This window comes from Lagenorhynchus albirostris, chromosome 3 (genome assembly GCF_949774975.1).
Source record: "Lagenorhynchus albirostris chromosome 3, mLagAlb1.1, whole genome shotgun sequence".
NCBI lineage: Eukaryota > Metazoa > Chordata > Mammalia > Artiodactyla > Delphinidae > Lagenorhynchus > Lagenorhynchus albirostris.
Window position 1 is genome coordinate 128,160,898 of NC_083097.1, and position 25,518 is coordinate 128,186,415.

A 25,518-nucleotide genomic window follows, 5' to 3' on the forward strand; every position below is an offset into this window, starting at 1 on the left:
TTCCAATCCAAGAAAATGGTATATCTCTCTCTCTGTTTGTATCGTCTTTAATTTCTTTCATCAGTGTCTTATAGTTTTCTGAATACAGGTCTTTTATCTTCTTAGGTAGGTTTATTCCTAGGTATTTTATTCTTTTTGTTGCAATGGTAAATAGGAGTGTTTTCTTAATTTCTCTTTCAGATTTTTCATCATTAGTGTATAGGAATGCCAGAGATTTCTGTGCATTAATTTTGTATCCTGCTCCTATACCAAATTCATTGATTAGCTCTAGTAGTTTTCTGCTGAAATCTTTAAGATTCTCTACATATAGTATCATGTCATCTGTACTGACAGCTTTACTTCTTTTCCAATTTGGATTCCTTTCATTTCTTTTTCTTCTCTGAGTGCTGTGGCTAAAACTTGCAAAACTATGTTGAATAGTGGTGAGCGTGGGCACCCTTGTCTTGTTCCTGATCTTAAGGAAATGTTTTCAGTTTTTCAACATTGAAAATGATGTTGGCTGTGGGTTTCTCATATATGGCCTTTATTATATTGAGGTAGGTTCCCTCTGTGCCTACTTTCTGGAGAGTTTTCAACATAAATTGGTGTTAAATTTTGTCAAAAGCTTTCTCTGCATCTATTGAGATGATCATGTGGTTTTTCTTCTTCAATTTGTTAATATGGTTATCACATTGATAGATTTGCGTATATTGAAGAATCCTTGCATTCCTGGAATAAACCCCACTTGATCATGGTGTATGATCCGCTTAATGTGCTGTTGGATTCTGTTTGCTAGTATTTTGTTGAGGATTTTTGCATCTATGTTCATTAGTGATATTGGCCTGTAGTTTTCTTTCTTTGTGACATCCTTGTCTGGTTTTGGTATCAAGGTGATGGTGGCCTCGTAGAAGGAGTTTGGGAGTGTTCCTCCCTCTGCTATTTGGAAGAGTTTGAGAAGGATAGGTGTTAGCTCTTCTCTAAATGTTTGATAGAATTCGCCTGTGAAGCCATCTGGTCCTGGGCTTTTCTTTGTTGGAAGATTTTTAATCACAGTTTCAATTTCAGTGCTTGTGATTGGTCTGTTCATATTTTCTATTTCTTCCTGATTCAGTCTTGGCAGGTTGTGCATTTCTAAGAATTTGTCCATTTCTTCCAGACTGTCCACTTTATTGGCATAGAGTTGCTTGTAGTAATCTCTCATGACCCTTTGTATTTCTGCAGTGTCAGTTGTTACTTCTCCATTTTCATTTCTAATTCTCTTGATTTGAGTTTTAACCCTTTGTTTCTTGATGAGTCTATCTAATGTTTTATCAATTTTGTTTATCTTCTCAAAGAAGCGACTTTTAGTTTTATTGATCTTTGTTATTGTTTCCTTCATTTCTTTTTCATTTATTTCTGATCTGATTTTTATGATTTCTTTCCTTCTGCTAGCTTTGGGGTTTTTTTGTTCTTCTTTCTCTAATTGCTTTAGATGCAAGGTGAGGTTGTTTATTCGAGGTGTTTCTTGTTTCTTTAGGTAGGAATGTATTGCTATAAACTTCTCTTGTAGAACTGCTTTTGCTGCATCCCATAGGTTTTGGGTCATCGTGTCTCCATTGTCATTTGTTTCTAGGTTTTTTTTTTTATTTCCTCTTTGATTTCTTCAGTGATCACTTCGTTATTAAGTAGTGTATTGTTTAGCGTCCCTGCGTTTGTATTTGTTACAGTTTTTTCCTGTAATTGATAACTAGTCACATAGTGTTGTGGTTGGAAAAGATACTTGATACGTTTTCAATTTTCTTAAATTTACCGAGGCTTGATTTGTGACCCGAGATGTGATCTATCTTGGAGAATGTTCCATGAGCACTTGAAAAGAAAGTGTATTCTGTTGTTTTGAATGGAATGTCCTATAAATATCAATTAAGTCTATCTGGTCTACTGTGCCTTTTAAAGCTTGAGTTTCCTTATTTATTTTCACTTTGGAAGATCTGTCCATTGGTGAAAGTGGGGTGTTAAAGTCCCCTACTGTTATTTTGTTACTGTTGATTTCCCCTTTTATGGCTGTTAGCATTTGCCTTCTGTACTGAGGTGCTCCTATGTTTGGTGCATAAATATTTACAATTGTTATATCTTCTTCTTGGATTGATCACTTGATCAATATGTAGTGTCCTTCTGTCTCTTTTAATAGTCTTTATTTTAAAGTCTGTTTTATCTGATATCAGTATTGCTACTCCAGCCTTCTTTTGATTTCCATTTGCATGGAATATCTTTTTCCAGCCCCTCACTTGGAGTCTGTATGTGTCCCTAGGTCTGAAGTGGGTCTCTTGTAGACAGCATATATACAGGTCTTGTTTTTGTATCCATTCAGCCAGTCTGTGTCTTTGGTGGGAGCATTTAATCCATTTACATTTATGGCAATTATTGATATGTATGTTTTTATTACCATTTTCTTAATTGTTTGGGGTTTGTTATTATAGGTCTTTTCCTTGTGTTTCCTGCCTAGAGAAGTTCCTTTAGCATTTGTTGTAAAGCTGGTTTGGTGGTGCTGAATTCTCTTAGCTTTTTTTGTCTGTAAAAGTTTTAATTTTTCCATTGAATCTGAATGAGCTCCTTGCTGGGTAGAGTAATCTTGCTTGTAGCTTTTCCCCTTTCATCACTTTAAATATGTCCTACCAGTCCCTTCTGGCTTCCAGAGTTTCTGTTGAAAGATCAGCTGTTAACCTTATGGGGTTTCCCTTGTATGTTATTTGCTGTTTTTCCCTTGCTGCTTTTAATATTTTTTCTTTGCATTTAATTTTTGATAGTTTGATTAATATGTGTCTTGATGTTTTTCTCCTTGGATTTATCTTGTATGGGACTCTCTGTGTTTCCTGCAATTGACTGACTATTTCCTTTCCCATGTTAGGGAATTTTCATCTATGATTTCTTCAAATATTTTCTCAGACCCTTTCTTTTTCTCCTCTTTTTCTGGGACCCCTATAATTCAAATGTTGGTGCATTTTATGTTGTCCCAGAGGTCTCTGAGACTGTCCTCAATTCTTTTCATTCTTTTTTTCTTTATTCTGCTTTGGGTAGTTATTTCCACTATTTGATCTTCTAGGTCACTCATCCGTTCTTCTGCCTCAGTTATTCTGATATTGATTCCTTCTAGAGAATTTTTAATTCCACTTATTGTGTTGTTCATCATTGTTTGTTTCCTCTTTAGTTCTTCTGGGTCCTTGTTAAACATTTCTTGTATTTTTTCCATTCTATTTCCAAGATTTTGGATCATCTTTACTATCACTATTCTGAACTCTTTTTCAGGTATACTGCCTATTTCCTCTATATATGTTTGGTCTGGTGGATTTTTACCTTGCTCCTTCATCTGCTGCATATTTCTCTGTCTTCTTATTTTGTTTAACTTACCATGTTTTGGGTCCCCTTTTTGCAGTCTGCACATTCGTAGTTACTGTTGTTTTTGGTGTCTGTCCCCAGTGGGTGTGGTTGGTTCAGTGGCTTATGTAGGCTTCCTGGTGGAGGGGACTGGTGCCTGTGTTCTGGTGGGTAGGGCTGCATCTTGTCTTTCTTGTGAGCAGGGCTGCATCCGGTGGTGTGTTTTGGGGTGTCTGTGAACTTAGTATGATTTTAGGCAGCCTCTCTGGTAATAGGTGGGGTTGTGTTCCTGTCTTGCTAGTTGTTTGGCATGGGGTATCCAGCACTGGAGCTTGCTGGCTGTTTGGAGCTGGGTCTTAGTGTTAAGGCAGAGATCTCTGGGAGAGCTCTTGCCAACTGATACTACGTGCGGCCGGGATGTTTCTGGTGGTCCAGTGTCCTGGACTCAGCCCTCCCACCTCAGAGGCTCAAGCCTGACACCCCACAAGAGCACCAAGACCCTGTCAGCCACACAGCTCAGAAGAAAAGGAAGAAAAAGCAGGAATAATAAAAAATAAAATAAAATAAAAAGAGAGCAACCAAACCAATAAACAAATCCACCAATGATAACAACACTAAAAACTGAACTAAGATAAATATAAAAATCAGAAACAAATCAGTTGCAGAAAGCAAACCCCAACTCTACAGTTGCTCCCTAAGTCCACTCCTCAATTCTGGGACGATTTGTTGTCTATTCAGGTATTCCACGGATGCAGTGTTCATCAAGTTGATTGTAGGGATTTAATCCACTGATCCTGAGGCTACATGTTGAAATTTCCGTTTCCTTCTTTTCTCGCACAGCTTCTCGGGTTCAGCTTTGGCTTTGGCCCTGCCTCTGTGTGTAGGTCACCCTTAGGCATCTGTTTCCCACCCAGACAAGAGGGTTTTACAGCATTGGCTGTTAGGGCTCTCTTGCTCACTCAGGCCAGGGAGAAAGATGGTACAAAGTCATAACTGGAATGCGGTGCATGCCTGCGGTGGCAGAGGCCGGCATGACATTGCAACAGCCTGAGGTGCACCCTCTGGTCTCCCAGGGAAGTTGTTCCTGGATCTCAGGACCCTGGCAGTGGTGTGCATACAGGATTCTTGGTGGCAGCAACAGCAGTGTTAGCGTTTCATGCCCATCTCTGCAGCCCGGGCTGTTAACCACAGCTCGTGCCTGTCTCTGGAGTGTGCTTAGGTGGTGCTCTACCTTCTGTGGGCACACAGAGAAGGAATCTTCTCTCTTCACACACCCTGAAACAATGGTCTCTTGCCTCTTAGGCAGTTCCAGACTTTTTCCCTGACTCCCTCCCGGCTAGTCGTGGTACACTAGCCCCTTTCAGGCTGTCCTTCATGCAGCCAACCCCAGTCCCCTCCCTGAGATCTGACCTCCAGAGCCCAGGCCTCAGCTCCCAGCCCCCACCAGCCCCATCAGGTGAACAAACAAGCGTCTCAGGTTGGTGAGTGCTGGTCGGCACCGATCCTCTGTGTGGGAATCTCTCTGCTTTGCCCTCTGCACCCCTGTTGCTGTGCTCTCCCCCGTGGCTCCAAAGCTTCCCCCCTGTCCACCCCTGCCTCTGCCAGTGAAGGGGCTTCCTAGTGTGTGGAAATTTTCCTCCTTCACAGCTCCTTCCCAGAGGTGCAGGTCCCATCCGTATTCTTTTGTCTCTGTTTTCTCTTTTTTCTTTTGCCCTACCCAGGTACATGGGGATTTTCTTGCCTTTTGGGAAGTCTGAGGTCTTCTGCAAGCATTCAGTATTTGTTCTGTAGGAGTTGTTCCATATGTAGGTGAATTTCTGATACATTTGTGGGGAGGAAGGTGATCCCCACATCTTCTCCACCATCTTGAAGGTCCCCCCCTCTGTTATTTTTTAAGCTAATCATTGCATCCTCAGTGCCTCCTAGCCCTGCACAGGGCACCTGTTTTACATATATTTTTAAATTATTTTAACGTGTAAAGCAATCAACAAAATTCCTGGAGCAGTAAGCATTTAAATTATGTTGTTAAAAATGTAAAATTAGAGTTATATATTTTCCCTTAATTGTTTTAGGGGTATTCATCATCTGTTCTCACTCTCCCATCCACAATCTAAACTATAAGTTTCTTGAAGTACAAGAATAGAATTTTGTGGTGTGTGTGTGTGTGAGAGAGAGAGAGAGAGAGAGGGAGAGAGAGGGAGGGAGGGAGGGAGGGAGGGAGACTGACTTGTAAATGGTAATGTGTCCTAAAAAATTTCCATTGATTATAACTTCATGGATGTTCTTTGGCCATGACCCAGAGACACATAGGATACTCTGATCCTTGAGTAAAATTAGGGAGAAGGAAGGTGCCTCAAAACTCCATTGAGGGCTTGCCTAGTGGCACAGTGGTTGAGAGTCCGCCTGCCGATGCAGGGGACACGGGTTCGTGCCCCGGTCCGGGAAGATCCCACATGCCGCGGAGCGGCTGGGCCCGTGAGCCATGGCCGCTGAGCCTGCGCTTCCGGAGCCTGTGCTCCGCAACGGGAGAGGCCACAACAGTGAGAGGCCCACGTACCGCAAAAAAACAAAAACAAACAAACAAAAACTCCATTGATTATAACTTTCTAGTGTCTGTTGCAGGGTTCAGTAGGTCACTGGCTCCTAATCAGTGCTTGTGGATGAACAGACTCTCTCATTTAGAGACACACAGCTAAGGAATGTTCATTTTCTAGCAGCACCTAGGGTAAAACACTCCTTACCTTCTGTTGGAATCGGGGTATAGACATTGGGAAAGGTCATGCATTGATTTACTTGAAAGACATTACGTGTGTGACCAGGTTCTAATTGGATTCCACCCTGTCATGAAAGAGATTGTACAATGTTTCCTCAGGTGCTATCAGTCTAGCAATTCCCCTGGTAACATTCTGCCTCACTACCATTCTTTCAAACCCAGACCCAGAGGAGTCTGGGATGTGGAAGTATTAACATTTAGATTAATTTCTCATGGCAGTTGGGTTATTGGATTTCTCTCTCTTTCCAACATACCTTAAACGGGTGTAACTATCACAGTCTCCAGTGGACCTCTTAAATAAAAAGCATTGGTGGAATAATGTCTACTGAAAAGATGGTATCAATTCCGTCTACCTTCAGCATTTGGTACAAAAACCTTGCACTGAAATATATTTGCAAAGATGTCATTATTTGTATTCCAGGGGCCTTTGAAAGATCATTAAGTCCTTCCACGTCTCTAAGTGGAACAACTGCTTGGCCAGGTCAGAAATGTAATTGTCATGACATATATGAGACAAATTGTCCTCTTCTGCTTTCATCTTTTCTGCTGAAATCAAACATATATTTAATAGTTCAAAGAAAATTCTTTTAAAAATAAGGTTTGGAGAAAATCGGGAACTTACAGTTTTATTATTAGATGAATTATTCCCTAATACATAGTTGAAATTCATTTATGTGTAATGAGTACGAATTTTGTTTCACATACGTCAGTATAAGAAATACCACATCAGTTCATTTCTCTGTATCAAATTGAATTCAACTCTGAGACCTACCTTTCCAACCGCTAAGTTTTGAGTCACCTTCCCTCTCCCTGATTTTACTCAAGGATCTGGATATCCTATGTGTCTTTGGGTCATCACCAAAGAATATCCATAAAGTTCAGCTCACCATGGTTGTGTAGGGAACTCACTGTCCAAACTTGATGGCCCTTTGGGGGAGGGTGACTGTCACTGCGTACTGAGTGTGAACCTGCTGACCATTTATGACAGCTCCTAAGGAATGATGAAAGAGTCACTAAAATGCTAACAAAAGAATAGACTCTTCCCTCAAACATATCTGATGGTGTTGCTTTTCAATCTTTAAGACATTGTAATTGTTGACACATAACTTGAGCATACAGTGATAACCAGGTGTTAGAGCACAGTTTATGCACTAGAAGAGCAAGATAGTGAGAAGGTAATCAAAGGCTGCCACTTAAAAATCTTTGCTTTTCCACCAAATCAGCAGGGTAGGCCTTACCTGCCAAGTTAAATCCTGGGTACCTTCACCTATTCCCCTTTCCCACTCCATCCTCACCCTTCGCTGGGCAGATTGCTAATAGATCTGACCCCTATGGAGGGGAAATTTGATGACAACAAAGAAAATTATGTGTTTTCTCAATGGCAAATTGAGAAATGAATTTTAGGAATCTATTCCTAAAATATGCTGGAACAAATATGAAACAACATATGTGCAAGATTTTTTTTATTGTACCATAATTATGAAGCAAAAGAATAGATCCACCTGGTTGAATAAATGATATATCTATACAATGGAGTGTTAAGCTGCCATCTGAAAAATGAAGGAAAATACCTGACATACATGACCACAGATATGGAGACACTTCCAGGCTATATTGTCAAATGGAAAAGTAAGAATGATAGGAAGGTAGGTAGATGAGACAGTTCATTTTATATGGTATCTTGGCTAGGCTGTGGTACCCACTTGTTTGGTCAAACACTAGTCTAGATGTTGCTCTGAAGGCATTTTGTAGACATGATTAACATTTATAGTCAGTTGGCCTTGAGTAAAGCAGATTATCTTCCACAATGCAGGTGAGCCTCATCCAGTCAGTTGAAGGCCATTGGAGCAAAACACAGGTTTCAGAGAAGGAATTCTGCCTCCAGACTGCAACATAGAATTCCTGCTTGAGTTTCCAACCTGCTGGCCTGCCCTGCAGGTTTCAGACTCAAGCATGTAACATCAACTCTTTCCTGAATTTCCAGCCTCCCCACTTTATGTATCCTATTGGTTCTGTTTCTCTGGAGAGCCCTGATTGATACAGCAGATAAATAAAATGTTAGATACAGTATGCTGCCTTTTGTGTATAAGATACCAGAAGCATAAACTAGAAACTACCCCCATCGCCCCCAAAAAGATCAGCTACAGGAGACAATGGGTACAGGTAGAGAAAAAATGGAAATGAGACTTATTTTAAGTATACCTTAATAAACTTATTTTTCCCTTGAAATATAATTTTTTGTATATTTTTTATTTTGGAATCAGGCAAAGTTTGATCTCTTCATGAACTTAATATTATTTTACTTTTAAAAATGTCACTGCATAATTATGACTAAATAATAGAGTAACTAGTTTTATACATTTTTGACTTTTTATGAAATGGAGCCATACCTTGTTTGGCAACTTGATTTTTTCCTCTAAAGTGTTTTTTCCTGATATCCATTCATATTGATATCTGTTTATTCCTTTTTCTTTATAGTATTGTGTTGTGTAAATACACCACAATTTTTCAATTCTCCTGTTATACTTCTATAGAAATTCTTGTACAATCTTATTATAGAAAGGCAAGGGTTTCTCTAAGGTATTTGATTAGGAGCAGAATTGCAGAATTGCTTGGGATAAATGAATATGAACATCTTCCATTTACTAGGTAATAGCAATTTGTTTCCATGTGGTTGTACCTATTTGTATTTCTAACCTGGAGTATATGAGTTTCCATTCTCCATTCTTCCACATCCTTACCAACACTTATAATTGGCAGCTTTTCTAATTTTTGCTGACCTGGTGGTTACAAAACTGCTAAATTTTAAATTTCAGTAATTTTATTATTTGTCTTTAGGTATTCCATTAGTTACTCTTTAGTCTTCTATTTCTCCCAATTTCTTGTTCTTTTCTATTTCATAATGGCTGGTGTTTTCAATTGCCTTAGAGTTATTTTATATTCTCTTCAGATTTCCTGTTATCTGAAGTTCTTGGGGGTTTTAACCATCCTATCATGTCTAACTCTCACCAATGATGGAGAGTTTCCCTGTGTATTTTATACTTTCTTATTATGTTCTTGTTTCAGTGGTATTTTGTCTGATAGAATCTTGGGCAATTGAGGCTTCTATGTCTTTGTCCATCGTGTTTTTGCACTGGCTTCTGGTGAGTTGACCTGGGGGTTTCAGAAACACTTTGATAAGTTTCAACCTCAAATCCAAGGTTTTGATGCCAAAGCTGCTTTAATGCTGTAGAAAAAGAAAGATGTTCATTGAGTGTGTGCTATTTACCTACAGCTGTCCCAAGTCCAATTTGAGAAGAATTCCTGAAGGACTTTTCTTCCCAGTAACAAAATAATTAGTGGATCTTGAAATCTGTTCCCTTAAAAATTACATTATAAAGCTAGAGTTATATAAAACTTCAAGATAATTAATTTGTACTGATTTATTTTACATTCCTTTTTAAAATGGCCTCTATGTTCTAAATATTGTAGACATGAAATACATAGCTACAATGTCTTTTACTTTACAAATTTTGTGGGTTTTTTTTTAAAAGCAAAATATGCAGTAGTTAAATACATCACATTCTCATTTTCTCTTAGGTAACTGAAGAAAAATGCTGGATAGTTATTTCAAAAATTATAACCCAGTAATTCATCTAGCAGAAAATAATCTGAAATTTAGGTAGTCTGTTAATTAAGATGAATCAAATTAAAGCTAAAAACAATAAAAACATCCCCCAAAGTAACTATTTTTTCAAACCCAAACGTATGATGGGCACTTTGCAGTCAAGACTGGCTTTGTCTTGTTACTGTTAATTCTCTGGCTGTGTTTCTATTCTGATGTGCCCGATTCTTGGTGAAAATTACTACTGTGAAAGGCCTTGTAGATGTTTCTCATCTATCCTCTTTAAAAGCAAAATTCTACCTTTTGTGATAGAATTTTTATGAGGCGCTTTTTCTTATTGTATTAGTTTAGACGTTAAGTTCCTAATACTTCCACTAGGCATTGTTATAGAATATTAGGGAATCTGTGTCAGGAATATTTATTTTTTCAAGAAAATTAAGTGTGGCTCTTTAATTTCTAATTTTTACCTAAAAAAAAAATCCTTGTAATAATTGTGTATTTGCTTTTCTCTGTGTCTCCACCGAGTCTTAAAAGAAAAAGAATAAACACTTACTTATCTGGAGGTCAGTGATATAGTATACTAACAGTGCAAACTATTTTTAAAAGTAAAACAAAAGTTGTTGAATAGTCCCCAAAATGCATTCTTTTTAAAACTCATTTTTTAAAAATACACAATTTCAGGGAAATTAGTCATTTGATTTCATTACCCACAGCAAATTAAATGCAACAACTTGGGACTACAGTCAGACACTCACACTCACAAAATATGGCTGGCAAGAGAAAATCAAGGAAAGATGAGGGTAAAGCAGACACAAGGAAAATAACCTTGGGTCAACTAAAGAGACAAGCAGTGATCCACACTGTGGTTATCCCCGGGGTTTTTTTTTTTTTTTTTGGCTGTGTTGGGTCTTCATTGCTGCGCACAGGCTTTCCCTAGTTGTGGTGAGCAGGGGCTACTCTTTGTTGTGGTGCGTGGGCTTCTCATTGCGGTGGCTTCTCTTGTTGCAGAGCATGGGCTCTAGGCACGCAGGTTTCAGTAGTTGCAGCACACAGCCTCAGTAGTTGCGTCACGTGGGCCCTAGCACACACAGCCTTCAGTAGTTGTGGCTTGCAGGCTGTAGAGTGCAGGCTCAATACTTGTTGACACACGGGCTTAGTTGCTCCGTGGCATGTGGGATCTTCCCAGACCAGGGATCGAACTCATGTCCCCTGCATTGGCAGGTGGATTCTTAACCACTGAGCCACCAGGGCAGTCCCTATCCCCAGGTTTTGAGAGTAACTCCTACATATCAGTCCTCAGTTCTCAGTTTGGATGTTACTTCTGCTAGGAGACCACCCTGAACTCTTTCCACCCTCTCCCCTGACCAGCACCTTGAAGTTCCTTTATTAGAGTATGAATCACATTGCATCATAACTCCCTGGTTATTTACATTTGTCACCACTATATTACTGGCAAGTACATGATATTCTTTTCAGTGTGATTTTCCTAGTCTTTAATAGTGTTTGTTACAGTAAATGTGTAAAAAGAATAAAAGGATCATCACTGATGTTCACCCTCTTGACACTGAATCAGTAAGAAAAGATTCAATTGAACTGAGAATTTTAAAGCTGAAATAACTCAAAAAAATTGGTCTATCATACAGCAACTATACTTCAATTTTTAAAAATTCCAAAAAAATTGGTCTATCCATTCACATGTATGACTGAGGAAATTGAAGTCCAGGGAAGGAAAGTAGCTAACCCCAAAGAGGTTGTCAGTGATAAACCTAAGTGAGAACAAGTATCTCTTGAATATTTTATTTTTTTTAACATCTTTATTGGGTTATAATTGCTTTACAATGGTGTGTTAGTTTCTGCTTTATAACAAAGTGAATCAGTTATACATATACTTATGTTCCCATATGTCTTCCCTCTTGCATCTCCCTCCCTCCCACCCTCCCCATCCCACCCCTCCAGGCTGTCACAAAGCACCGAGCCAATATCCCTGTGCCATGCGGCTGCTTCCCACTAGCTATCTACCTTACGTTTGTTAGTGTGTATGTGTCCATGACTCTCTCTTGCCCTGTCACAGCTCACCCTTCCCCCTCCCCGTATCCTCAAGTCCGTTCTCCATAGGTCTGCGTCTTTATTCCTGTCTTACCCCTAGGTTCTTCATGACATTTTTTTTTCTTAAATTCCATATATATGTGTTAGCATACGGTATTTGACATTTTCTTTCTGACTTACTTCACTCTGTATGACAGACTCTAGGTCTATCCACCTCATTACAAATAGCTCAATTTCGTTTTTTTTTTTATGGCTGAGTAATATTCCATTGTATATATGTGCCACATCTTCTTTATCCATTCAGCTGATGATGGGCACTTAGATTGTTTCCATCTCCGGGCTATTGTAAATAGAGCTGCAATGAACATGTTGGTACATGACTCTTTTTGAATTTTGGTTTTCTCAGGGTATATGCCCAGTAGTGGGATTGCTGGGTCATGTGGTAGTTCTATTTGTAGTTTTTTAAGGAACCTCCATACTGTTCTCCATAGTGGCTGAACCAATTCACATTCCCACCAGCAGTGCAAGAGTGTTCCCTTTTCTCCACACCCTCTCCAGCATTTATTGTTTCTAGATTTTTTGATGACGGCCATTCTGACTGGTGTGAGATGATATCTCATTGTAGTTTTGATTTGCTGAAGATGACAATAAATTGAGTCCTTATTGTAAGCTAGGTATGGTGCTCAGTGATTGACATTTGCTTTCTCATTTAGTCCTCAGAACAGCCTGATAACATTGATGCAAATATTAGCCATGTTGTACAGACCGTAAAATGTTGCTCATAGAAGTTGAGAAATTTGTCAACAGATAGAAGCAGGGTTTTTATCTCTGACTCCAGAAGCCACTTTCCACTCCCCACCCCAAAGTAAGGACCCTTCCCTTAGATTCAGTTTCCTATTTATTAACGCAGGAGTGTGAGAGAGCCTGCTAAACTGGTTGTTTAAATGGTTATTGGTTCATAACTCTACAAGCCAAAATCTTTGAAGAGATGGGGATTTAATTCGGAGTTAGAAGAAGGAAGAAAAAATTGAGATAAGCAGAGGACTACCTCAGTTGTAGTAATAACCTTAAAAAAAATTAATGAATTTGACAGGACACTAAGTATTTAACTTAGTATACTATATTCTATGAATATTAAAAAATACACAGTATTTACATTGGACCGTTGGACTCTATCAAAGAAAATCATTCTTGAAAGATGAGATATTTCTCCTATAAAATATTTCTGAATATTTGGGACATACTTAAAACTATGAATGTTGTGCTGATGAAACTTGGAATATGACTCTGCCTTATTTAAGTTTTTGTGAGCAGTTTGTGCAAAGAAGGAACAACTCCTCAGGTAGTCAGGGAGGTAAGGTGTAAGGATTTGGAGGGATTATATTAGGGTCTGGTGGCTACCTGGCTTGTGCCTGGTTTGTGAGTGTCAGGAAGTTGAAGAGACAAGCAGGTGACCTTCCCATCTACAGACAAGAAGCCTACTTTAGACGTCTGCAATGAACATGGCATTGGCATGGGCCTAAACTATGCATTCTCCACAGATGGTGTTGACCCTACTTAGGAGAGCATTCCCCCTCCACAGCTTCTCCTGAAATATGTTTAAACAGTTTATTTGTTTAGAAATTATGGGAATGGGGGGAAGAAGTAGAAACAAATACAGATTGTTTACAGCTCTATTCCCTTCAGGAATTCTACGGGTTGGGTAAACCAAAAGATAGTCGAGAAAGAGGCAAGGGCATTTTCTCCAAGTGAAGCTATTAATGTAACACTACTTAAAATGACAGTAAGAGCCATTTCTTCCTGAGGGCCTATCGTGTGTGCATGACTTCATTTAATCCTCACTTTCGTTTGAGGCAGATACCTCAGTTACGCCCATTTTACCAATAAGGAGACTCTGATTACCACAGCTGGTAATTTTTTATTTTTTTGGTCTAGAATCTGAGTTTTAGCTGTCATCCATTTTTATGGAGCATTACAAATATTTCCCTTTTGCATCAAGGGAAAACAGGCGTCTTCAGCTGAGAGGAAAAGAAATCAAATTTTTGGAGGGAAACGTGGGTTTTCTATGTGAAAGATGAGGAATTAGGAAAAACTGTCAGGAGGGGGATGTAGGAGAGGGCTGTAACATAGTTATAGACCCTGTAAAATAGCCTCTGTGTGTGTATACTGCTTTTAAAATAACATCCAGGTGAGTGAGGCAATATACTATAGTGTTTAAGAGCTCTGTCATTTACTAGGTTCACAAGAGACTCTATTATATTCTTTCGCGAATCTCCTCAAAGATATTGTAGGTTCTCACAGTGTTTGCTATATTCTCATCACTGCAGCCTATATTTCTTAGTAGATTGAACTACAGAAAAGTCCCTAACGCTAATTCTTTGTACCGTTGTATTAGAAAGTACACACACACTTTGATAGTAGCAGAAGAAAATGGTCCTGATAACCTAGGCTCTCAAGAAACATACAGGCCTATTTGTTCCTGAGAAGATGATTCAAAACGATGATGATGCCACTAAAAGCAACAGGAATGATGCCATTAAAATTAATAGGAAGTTGACATATTTATTTTTGTTTTATTTTATGTAATTAGAGTATTGAGGGGCTTGGTTGATCCCATGGAGCTGCTGGATCAAGCCTTTCATGCCTAATCTAATTATCCTTAGACGATGCAGAAGCAGGCACACTGATGGAGCTTACATATGCAAACCATTTAGTGTTTCTATAGAATGGGTTCTTAGAAGTGAAACTGCTGAGTTAAAGAGACTCTCAATGCCGTTTTGTGTAAGATTGCCAAGTTGCCTTTTCATAAATGCCGTTCTGGTTGATTATCCCACCAAAAGAGAAAGAAATGCTTTTATAAAAATGGCTCAAATGTTTCATTTCCACTAAAAACATTGTGGTTCCTTTATCCCAAAATCACATTTTTTTTTCTTTTTCATGTATTTGTTGTCTGTCTGATTTGAGGGTGGCACATTATTCTCAGAGACAGAGACAGTGTACCGATATTTTATTTAACACAGGTTTACTGTGGGACTTAACAATAATTTCACAAGCTAGTAGTATACAGAATAGTGTCTTAACAAGCCAATAAAGCAATAACGTACTCCAAATAAATGATAGTTTAATTAAACTATTGTTCCTCGCAAGGGGACATGAGGGGATAAAAGTCCAAATTTAGCTCGAGGTGTACTTTATCGAGTCGGTTCTTGGGAGAGATGGCTTAACCATCCGCCAGACAAACAAAAGTGAAAACTTCCCAGTTGCTAGGGAATGACGTGGTGGTGTTAGTGGGCAAGATGATTGTCTTCGTGGGGCTGCTACACTGGCTTTTGCCAATGCCAGTAAAAGAGTTGCCTTTACCATGGCAGGAGCTAATGCCCCAAGGTCTTTGGAGAACTATTTAGATCAGGCAGGAGTGGCCTTATCCAAACCAAACACTCGAATAGTCCTCACAAACTGTGGACATTTATAGTCTAAATGTCCTCTCACCATAGTTGCTTTTTCATATGTTCTTTTTTTTTTTAACATCTTTATTGGAGTATAATTGCTTTACAATGGTGTGTTGGTTTCTGCTGTATCACAAAGTGAATCAGCTATACGAATACATATATCACCATATCCCCTCCTTCTTACATCTCCCTCTCACCCTCCCTATCCCACACCTCTAGGTGGACACAAAGCACCGAGCTCATCTCCCTGTGCTGTGCAGCTGCTTCCCACTAGCTAGCTATTTTGCATTTGCTAGTGTATATATGTCCATGCCACTCTCTCACTTCGTCCCAGCTTACCCTTCCCCCCTCCATGTCCTCAAGTCCATTCTCTACGTCTGTGTCTTTATTCCTGTCCTGTCCCTAGGTTCTTCAGAACCATTTTTTTTTTTTTTTAGATTCCATATATATGTGTTAGCATACGGTATTTGTTTTTCTCTTTCTGACTTCACTCTGTATGACTGACTCTAGGTCCATCCACCTCACTACAAATAACTCAATTTCGTTTCTTTTTATGGCTGAGTAATGTTCCATTGTATATATGTGCCACATCTTCCTCATCCATTATCTGTCCATGGACACTTAGGTTGCTTCCATGTCCAGGCTATTGTAAATAGTGCTGCAATGAATATTGTGGTACATGACTCTTTTTGAATTATGGTTTTCTCAGGTATATGCTCAGCAGTGGGTTGCTGGGTCATATGGTAATTCTATTTTTAGTTTTGTAAGGAACCTCCATACTGTTCTCCATAGTGGCTGTATCAATTAACATTCCCACCAACAGTGCAAGAGGGTTCCCTTTTCTCCACAACCTCTCCAGCATTTATTGTTTGTAGATTTTTTGATGATGGCCATTCTGAGCGGTGTAAGGTGATACCTCATTGTAGTTTTGATTTGCATTCCTCTAATGATTAGTGATGTTGAGCATCCTTTTATGTGTTTGTTGGCAATCTGTATATCTTCCTTGGAGAAATGTCTGTTAGGTCTTCTGCCCACTTATTGAGCTGCATGAGCTGCTTGTAAATTTTGGAAATTAATCCTTTGTCAGTTGCTTTGTTAGCAAATATTTTCTCCCATTCTGAGGGTTGTCTTTTCTTCCTGTTTATGGTTTCCTTTGCTGTGCAAAAGCTTTTAAATTTCATTAGGTTCCATTTGTTTATTTTTATTTCCCTTTCTCTAGGAGGTGGGTCAAAAAGGATCTTGCTGTGATTTATGTCATAGAGTATTCTTCCTATGCGTTCCTCTAAGAGTTTTATAGTGTCTGGCCTTACATTTAGGTCTTTAATCTATTTTGAGTTTATTTTTGTGTATGGTGTTAGGGAGTATTCTAATTCATTCTTTTACATGTAGCTGTCCAGTTTTCCCAGCACCACTTATTGAAGAGGCTGCCTTTCCTTCCATTGTATATTCCTGCCTCCTTTATCAAAGATAAGGTGATCTGGGCTTTCTCTCCTGTTCCATTGATCTATATTTCTGTTTTTGTGCCAGTACCATACTGTCTTGATTACTGTAGCTTTGTAGTATACTCTGATGTCAGGGAGACTGATTCCTCCAGCTCCATTTTTCGTTCTCAAGATTGATTTGGCTGTTTGGGCTCTTTTGTGTTTCCATACAAATTGTGAAATTTTTTTGTCCTACTTCTGTGAAAAATGCCATTGGTAGTTTGATACGGATTGCATTGAATCTGTAGATTGCTTTGGGTAGTATAGTCATTTTCACAATATTGATTCTTCCAATTCGAGAACATGGTATATCTCTCCATCTGTTTGTATCATCTTTAATTTCTTTCATCATTGTCTTATAGTTTTCTGAATACAGGTCTTTTGTCTCACCTATTAGTTTTAGCATCAATCAATGGTTCTAGCCAGAAACAATTATTACTATGGTAATTAACAAATGGTGACTTTTTAATCTCATCATTCCCTTCTACATTTTAGTTGGCATTGTCCTGTAGGAAGGGTTTTTGCATCTCTCCCATTTAATTTTCTCATTTATGTAATGGTCTCTTGGATTCGTATTTATTGGATAAAATCTGTTGATATAATTTATTATTTTTGCTAAAATATTCCTATTGTTGGCCACGTGGACTCACTTTCAACTGTGTCTGTGTCCCTTGATGTATACTAATCATTTTTTGAGCACTTTCTTACTGGAAGTCTCCAGATTCATATGTCGCTTGGTCTGCCCTAGCCCTAGAGTCAGTCTTTTTCCAAGGAACTGTTGAGAATCATATTTAGAAACCATGATCTGGGCGTGACATGTTACTGGATGTCATTGCTTGTAAGTGCCCTAAGTAGACTGAGATAGGAACTACATAGATATGTGTATGTATGTACATAGACATATACACATCTATATCTAGAACTGTGACTTCATACTGATACTTCCAATGTTATAGGATTCTCTCTAGCCGTGCCCCTTTCCACATTTGTAATTCTCTTCTTTGACATTGAGAAACTTGAGTCTCATTATCCAAACTAATTTCGTCAATCCTAGAGTACATTAAATATTTCTATTTTTTAATGCTAAATTTGGTCAATTTAGTTTTGCTAAAACTGAAAAACGCATCTATTGCCTAGAGTTTAACCTCCGTTTACTGTTCTTGTTTTCAGCTTGAGGGTATAGAGCAAAAGTAAGGTATTCAAAAGTTAACTTGGAATGGTTCATTTTTCTTCTTCATTATGATTATGTTATTCATTTGAATTAGTTATGTTCTGTTTCTATTTCATTTTCTTCTCCCCCATCCTTGTTGATTTTATTTATATTTTTATGTATATTAAAAAATATGTTTTAATAGCTCGGACTATACAAAATGTATACTTGAAAGTGTCACTCCTCCAACCTCTGCCATTCCTTTTGTCCCGTTCCCATTTTGCCATCCTTTTCACCCTAAACATACACCATAGGTAACCCATATCTTTCTAGTTTATCCTTCCTATGTTTCTTCTTGTGCAAATGAGGAGATTTCTACAAGTTTTATTTTGCCTTCTTTCTTAAGTAAAGGTAGCCTGTAGCTTCTTTTTTTGCACTTGGATGTTTTTTTTCACTTAACACTGTATTCTTATTATCTTTTCTAACAGCAATTGGATTTGTAGTGATGTTCCCTCTTTCATTCCTGATGTTGATAATTGTGCTTTCTTGCTCTCTTATTTTTTTCATATCGTTTTTGTGAGGAGCTGATCATTTTTATTAATTTTTTCAAAGAAACGGCTTTGGGCTTTAATTTTATCTACTATTTGTTTTTTTATCTCACTTATTTCCGCTCTTATCTATAGAATTTCCTTCTACCTATGATGGATTTAATTTGCTTAGCTTCTTAGGATGGAAGCAGATTGATTAAAAATGTATCTCCCTTTCTAAAATAAGCATTTAAGGCTATACATTTCTCACTAACTACTGTTTTAACTACATTCAACATGTTTCTATGTGTTGTGTTTTCACTGTCACTCAGTTTGAGATACTTTTTAATATCCCTGTAACTTCTTTGATCCATGCATTACTTCTGTGTATACTGTTTAATTTCCAAATATATAGGGTTTTATAGATTTTTTATTGATTTCTGATTTAATTCCACTGTGGGCAAAGAATACAGACCCTAATATAACAATCTTTTCAGACATTTTGACAATTTTTTTTAACATCTTTATTGGAGTATAATTGCTTTACAATGGTGTGTTAGTTTCTGCTTTATAACAAAGTGAATCAGTTATACATATACATATGTTCCCAAGAATTTTTTTAATGGCTCAGCATATAGTCTGTATTTTTTTGAACATTCTATGTAAACTTGAAAAGAATGTGTATTCTTATAATTGCTATTTGCTGAGTGTAGTGCTCTGTAAATGTTATCTAGGTCAAGGTGGTTAATAATGCTCCTATTTTCTATGTTCTTACTGATTTTTTTTTTTTTTTTCTGGATCGTCTGTAAGTTATTCAGACAGGAATGTTAAAGATGCTAACGAGTATTTTGGATTTGTCTGTTTCTCCCTTTAGGTCTTTCAGTTTTGCTTGGTGTTTTTCAAAGATCTCTTAATAGGCACATACATTTCTGATTGTTGTATTCCTGAAAAACTAACAGTTTTGTCATTATGAAATCTTCTTTATTATCTCTTATAATAATCCTTGCCTTAAATTCTATTTACTATTAATATAAGTCGCTCCAGTATTGTTATGTTTATTATATATATGATAAATCATCTTTCATTCTTTTACTTTTAGGTTATCTTTACCTTAAATTTAAATGCCATCATTTTTAGAAAGCATATAGTTCTGGCTTTTTATTTGCAGTCCAGTCATCTTTCACTTTTAATTGAAGTATTCAATCCATTTTTGTATAAGGTAGTTATTAATCTGTTAGCTTTAAGTCTATCATTTTTCTATTTGTTTTTATTCAGATTGGCTGGCTTGTTTATTTATTTATGGTTTCCCTATATCTTATTTCATGCCATATTTTAGGTTTATCAGATAGTTTTAGTAGTCCATTTTATTGGCTTTTTAACTATATTTTGTTTTGTTGATTGTCCTAGAGATTATAATATGCATTTTTTCCCCTCGTTCCCTAGTATCTTTATTTATTTTTCTTTTATTGAGATAGAGTTCATGTACAATATTATATAAGTTACAGGGTACAATATAGAAATTCACAATTTTAAAGGTTGTACTCCATTTATAGTTACTATAAAATATTGGCTGTATCCCCTGTGTTGTACAATATAGCCATGTAGCTTATTTTAAACATAATAGTTAATACCTCTTAATCCCCTACCCCTATGTTGCCCCTCCCCTCTTCCTTCTCTCCACTGGTAACCACTAGTTTGTTTTCTGTGAGTCTGTTTCTTTTTTGTTATATTCACTAGTTTGTGGTAATTTTTAGATTTCACGTGTAAATGATATCATACAGTATTTGTCTTTCTCTGTCTGGCTTATTTTACTTAGCATAATGCCCTCTAGGTATTGACCCATATATTTATGACTCTCTGTGCTCTGCATTAGCTTATAGAATCCCAATCTATTATCATTTTCTTTAAGTTTGAATAACATGCTTTAGCATTTCTTAAAGTGCTGGTCTGCTGCCAATAAATTCTTGCACTTCCTATTTACCTGAAAATATCTTTGTTTTGCCCTCATTTTAAGGTTATTTTCACTGGACCTAGGATTCTGGGTAAAAGAGTTTTTCTTTTAACAATTTAATCATCATTCCGTAGTCTTCTAGCCTCTTGTTTTCAGTATCAGTTGTCATTTTTATTGACAGGAGACTATAATGTTCCCTATATGTAGGTTTTTTCCTCTGTCTGGTTTCATGATCTGCTTATTTTTGGTTTTCAGAAATTGGACTACATGATGCCTAAGTTTGTTTTTCTTTGTAATTATCATAACTGGGATTTGATGAGCTTCCTGGATCTGCACATTTGTTTCCCCCCGACCAAGTTTAAGGAATATTCGACTACTTCCACTCCCCCTCTTTCTTTTTTTCTGTCTTGTTTTTTCTCTTCTCTCTCTACCATATATATTATATTGCTTTATAATATTAAAATATATTGTTATATTATTGTCTTCATACTGAAACAAAAGATGAAGCTAGAAGTAGATCGCTTGCCCCTTTCTCTCGTCTCCTCGCAGCTCACAATGCTTGCATCTCTTACTAGCCCACGTTATCTTGGATCTGCAGTCTCAGTGCATTCAAGTCTCAGCACAATCTCCTTTAGAGTTCTAGACTTTTTCTAAAATATCTTAGCCCACCACAGCCACTCTGCTTCCTGTCATAATGTCATTTGCCCTGGGCATGTACGGAATCCTTGCCCTTCTTGTACTATGTCATTTTGTGGAGGTGGTGTTTGCCATGTGACTTTCAAAAAAGCCAGCGGGTTTTAGGAATGTTCACAAATGTTTTAGTTGTGTTATTGGTATGGATGCCATTACATATATTTTATATCACTTGATATTTTCACATAAGTCTCAGAAGTTTTATTCATTTAGTTTTAATCTTTATTTTCTCCATTCTTCACATTGGATAACATATTGATATTCTATCTTCAGAAAATAATATTTAGAAGATAATCTATCTTCAATTTCACATATCCCTCCTTTCTGCTATCTCCAGTCTGTTTCTAGAGACTTTTCAAGGAGATTTTCATTTCAAATATTTTACTTTTCAGTTTTAAAATTTTTATTTTATTCTTTCATTCAGTTTTCATTTTTCTGCCTAGTTTTACTTTCTTTTCATTCATTATGATACATTATCCTTTATAGTCTGAAACATAGATTTAATAGATATTTTCAAGTCCTTGCCTGCTAATTCCAACATCTTGAATATTTCAGGTTCAGTAACAATTGACTGCTTTTTCTCTTGACTCAGGATTAAATTTTCTTGTTTCTTTGTGAGTGTACTAATTTATTATTTTATGCTGCATATTCTGAGTGAAACATTGTTACAGCTAATGTTTCATACCGTGAATCTTGGTATTTCCCAGGCAGTTGTTCACAAGTAAGCCAAGGATTTGATTGGTATTTTTATTCAGATTTAAGGATTTCCTCCTTTCCTAGATTTTCCCCTTCACTTTCTAGCTGCCCTGGCAGCCCTAAACTCCATCATCTGACTTCTTAATTCATTATGGCTATGATAATTCTGCTTATATTTTCTCCATCCAATTCCCTGCTCATTAGAAAATGCCCACAGGTATGAAGTTTAATAAAGGTGAATCTTATCCAGGGAAGTTTCCTTCTGTCAAGGGCCAACTTCCCTCCTTTTTTTTTTTTTCTTTTCCTGCTTTTTGTTGCCCTCCAGACCTATTTTGTCCAGTGTTTACAAATGTTAGATGTGACAGAGTTAGTAACATATAAGCATCACTACCATTACAGGAAGTGGCATTTGAGTAGGTAGATATTTTCAACTTGCAAGATCAGTACTGTTCTGTAGAAATATAATATTAACTACCTTCATAATTAAAATTTTTCTAGTAGTCACATAAAAAAATGTAAAAAGAAATAGGGAAATATAATTTTAATACTATATTTTATTTAAGCCAACATATCCAAACATTACCATTTCAGCAAATAATCAACATCAAATTAGTAGTAAGATATTTTCTATTTTTGTTTACTAAGTCTTTGAAATCTGGTGCGTTTATTCTTTCAGTACAGCTCCATACAGATGCTAAATTTATGAGTTAAAGAGGAATGTAGTATTACTGAAATCATAAAGTTAGGTTAAATGGAAAATATTTTACATTGCTTTAGTTTATAAATTGACAGCAATAAAATGAAATTGTGCACTGTTGGTGGGAATGTACATTGGCGCGGCCCCTGTGGAAAATGGTATGGAGGTTCCTCAAAAAACTAAAAATAGAACTACCATATGACCCAGCAATCCCACTTCTGGGCATATATCTGGAAAAAACAAAAACACCAATTCAAAAAGATACATGCACCTCAATGTTCATAGCAGCATTATTTACAGTTGCCAAGATCTGGAAGCAGTCTAAGTGTCCATCGACAGAGGAACGGATAAAAAAGATGTGGATTACCTCTCAGCCATAAAAAAGAATGAGATTTTGCCATTTACAGCAACATGGATGGACTTGAGGGCATTATGCTAAGTGAAATAAGTCAGACAGAAAGACAAATACTATATGATATCACTTAGAAGTAGAATCAAGAAAACAACAAAGTAGTGAATATAACAAAATAGAAGCAGATACACAGATATAGAGAACAGACCTAGTGGTTACCAGTGGGGGTGGTGAGGGGCAATACAGGGATGGGGGAGTCAGAGGTACAAACTATTGTGTATAAGATAGGCTACAGGGATGTATTATACAGCACAGGGAATATAGCCAATATTTTGTAATAACTAAATGGAAAGTAACCTTTAAAATTATATTAAAAAGTTTGAAAATTAAATATAAACTACTATGTGTAAAATAGATAAATGATGAGGATATATTGCATAGCACAGGGAATTATAGTCACTATATCATAATAACTTTTAATTAAGTAGAACGTGTAAAAATACTAAATCAGTATGCTGTGCACCTGAAGCTAATATAGTATTGTAAATCAACTACTAAAAAAAACCCAACCAAGCAAAAAAAAATAAAATTCAAAATTCAGTTCCTTGGTTTTGCTAGCCACATGTCAAGTGCCCAGTGGTTACAAGTGGCTAATGGCTGTTACACTGAGCAGCATACATAGGTCAAGATGATAAGAAAGTATTTCTGTATTTTCACTAAAGGAATTGGCCTTAATGTTAGCTATCAGTACAAGTACAATTTTATAGGAATTAAAAGTAATATAAACAATTTCAATTCTATTTTGGAAAAAATAAATAGACTTTGTCAATATTTTCAATGATATGAAACAAATTCTAAAGTTTTGCAAAAAGATTTTGGAAACAGCAAAGCCAAGTTAGTTTGCATAATGTCCATTATTTATGTGCAGAACTTGTCAACAAATTGCTTTTTTTTAGTAGAACACATTGTTCATTCTTCTATGAAATTATCTTTTTGGGATTCATATTTTAAAATATCCTGGCTATAAAAGTCTCCTACTTTGAAAGTGTCCCTTTTTGTTGGCCAAATAATTATAATGATGTTGATTATTTAAAAAGTAATCTTTTGGTATTACGGTTATAACTGTCTTGATTCCCAAGGCAGAAATGTGTGTAAATTGGCTTGTGTAAAACTCCAGCTCTGTAAACCAGCATAAAAATCTCATAGTGATTGGCCAGGTAGAAAATATATCTACAAACTGAGTGTACTAAGAACAGAGCTGATAGTATCTAGAGAGCCTATGTCCTAATTCTAATGACTTATCAAATTTCTTATAGGTTTTTAGTACATATCTGGTTGATATGACCTGTGCTAAACTCTATCAGTATCCAAATAAAATGAAGAATCTGCTTAACCACTCCCCCATCCCCACAAAACAAATCAAAATCTTAAAATTCCACGATCATAAGACAGGAAACTTTGAATATGACCAAGAACAGCGATGTCAGTTTGCGCTCGTTTGGGGCCCAGTGGCCATGCATATGCAATAAATATGGTTAAACTACATAAAGTGAGTTGTTGAAGAAAAGAGGTAGGAAAAGAACAGTGCCACTGTCTTTCTTGTTGATCTACAGGTCAAAAAGAGATCGAGTAATTGGAGAAAGAGGGTCAGGAAGTTTTCTTCATGCTGGACAGCTCAGTAGACCTTTGGGCGTGTGGCATCATTTATATGAAATTTTCTTAAGCACTTATTATGTACCATATAAAGACTATCTTCTGAGTATACTGTTGAATAAGATAACCATAGTCCCTACCCTCAAATAGGTATGAGTCCAGTGGGTAAATTGCCAGGCAAAGTGCTAAGAATTTTATAATTATTACTTATTTAATTGTCAATGATAAAAAAAATGGAAACAGTGTGATGGGTTTTTTTTCAAGGATAGAATGTGAGGCCTGGAAATGACTTCTTCACAGTAACCAAAAATGTGTGTAGCATGGCTTGGATTTAAACTCAGGTTTGAGTCACTCTAGATGCTAGTCTTAACCACTCTCCGTAGTACCCAGTAGAGATCATCTGGCATCTCTTGGTTCTGTATGAACACAGCCTTGTCCCCACCCTAGAATATAACCCTTCTGAGATTTAAAGGCCCTGATACCCTTACTCATGGCTGCATTGCTTTTGTGAAAAGGGATTATTTCTATCCGCACACAAAACTTTACTCTCTATGTTTAATGACAATGTTATACATTCTGAATTCCTCAGGATATTATTCTAGATCCTATACCCTGGGCTTCAGTAGCTTTCAAACTTGTAGGAGTGATCCAGGCTTCTAATGAGAGGGTTGTTTTACTTCTTTGAATTAAAATAATAGGATTCTGAACCTGGAAGGATCCTTATTTTATCTCTCCCAGCCCGCTTGTCTTTTAGACATGGATACAAATTCTAAAGAGGTGCCAATGCGTTCAAGATCTGAAAGTCAGAGAGTGTCAGTCATTAGACCAGAACTCACCTATCTTGACTCGCAAGTATTATTTCCTCTGTGTCACAGATACCACTTGCCTCTCAGGTACCTCTTACTCTCTGAAAGTTTTGGACCAGATAATAGTGTAAGTAGGAAAACTTTGCTGGCAGAACTTCTGGGTTGTCCAGGAGTTACAATGCTCCCACCCAACAAGGATCCTTCAGTGTTCTGAGCTTCCTGTGGATGTGGAATGGGAGGTGGGAGTGAGTGAGGGTCACTCAATTTAATTATCCATGAAACATCTGGTACAGAGGGAGAAATGATTTGC

The 25,518-nt window shown here is 37.1% G+C and overlaps 1 long non-coding RNA gene and 1 pseudogene across 1 annotated transcript in view; one reads left to right on the forward strand and one right to left on the reverse strand.

Moving 5' to 3' along the window:
• The window catches only part of LOC132517241 (uncharacterized), a 431,094-nt gene that overhangs the window by 202,725 nt on the left and 202,851 nt on the right, over nt 1-25,518 (forward strand). The window lies entirely within an intron of this gene.
• Nucleotides 20,819-21,161, reverse strand: LOC132517910 (large ribosomal subunit protein eL42-like; annotated as a pseudogene).